This window comes from Euprymna scolopes, chromosome 19, assembly GCF_053919585.1.
Source record: "Euprymna scolopes isolate OS-2025 chromosome 19, ASM5391958v1, whole genome shotgun sequence".
NCBI classification, from domain to species: Eukaryota; Metazoa; Mollusca; class Cephalopoda; order Sepiida; family Sepiolidae; genus Euprymna; species Euprymna scolopes.
Window position 1 is genome coordinate 59,342,100 of NC_136500.1, and position 976 is coordinate 59,343,075.

The 976-nt window shown below is 36.5% G+C and overlaps 1 pseudogene across 1 annotated transcript; it reads left to right on the top strand.

Moving 5' to 3' along the window:
- The first annotated feature begins 319 nt into the window (after nt 1-319).
- Nucleotides 320-743, top strand: LOC145240133 (histone H2B, gonadal pseudogene; annotated as a pseudogene). The gene has a single exon (XR_013862487.1). The product of XR_013862487.1 is annotated as a histone H2B, gonadal pseudogene (transcript).
- The last annotated feature ends 233 nt before the right edge of the window (nt 744-976 follow it).

The following is a 976-nucleotide window of genomic DNA, read 5'->3' on the forward strand; positions in this document are numbered from 1 at the left end:
ATTTCTTCAATATAATTTTATTTTGAATTTTAAAAAACGAAAATGTATTAATCCTGTTTTCTAAAATCGGTAAAAAATCATTTTAAAAAAGCACCATTTATTTTACAGCACATATGTTTTTGTTTACGTTGAAAGAGTCGGTGCCCGCCATTAGGATTAACGGTCGTGCGACCGAGCACCTGCTGATATCTTAGCGCTCTTTTCGTATTTCGAATTTTCCTTTGTGTTAATTTTTAAACCAATGAAAATGTAGCAAATACAACCCTCTCTGGGAGCCGGTTTTACTAATATATAAAGCATTCGAGTGAATTACCTTCAGTATTTACCGTTGCGCTACTGAAAGTTCAAATGCCTCCTAAACCCGAAGTTAGCTCTAAAGGCGCTAAGAAAGCCGGTAAGGCTAAACCCGCCCGTGATGGCAAGAAAAGGAAAAAGAAGAGGAAGGAAAGTTATTCCATCTACATTTACAAAGTAATGAAACAAGTTCATCCTGACACTGGAATTTCTAGCAAAGCCATGTCTATTATGAACAGTTTTGTTAACGATCTTTTTGAGAGAATCGCTAATGAAGCCAGCCGTCTGTCCCATTACAGCAAGAAAAGAACACTTAGCAGCCGTGAGGTCCAGACCGCTGTCCGTCTCCTTCTCCCTGGTGAGTTGGCTAAACATGCTGTCTCTGAGGGAACCAAAGCTGTCACCAAATACACCAGCGCCAAGTAAAAAGCGTTTCCTTCCAAAGAAAACACATTCCCAAAACGGCCCTTTTCAGGGCCACACATTTTTTCACGAATGTTTCTTCACTTTCTATATTTTAATGCGATTATTCACAGTTTAGATTTCATAAATATTCCCATCTCTTTCTATGGCGTAAATATTACTTATATTTGTTCACGATTAGGGAAAGAAAGTCTTAAATTATATTTGTATTTTTTTTATTTGTGAACTTGTAAATTTAAGTCAATCTTAATATAAATGT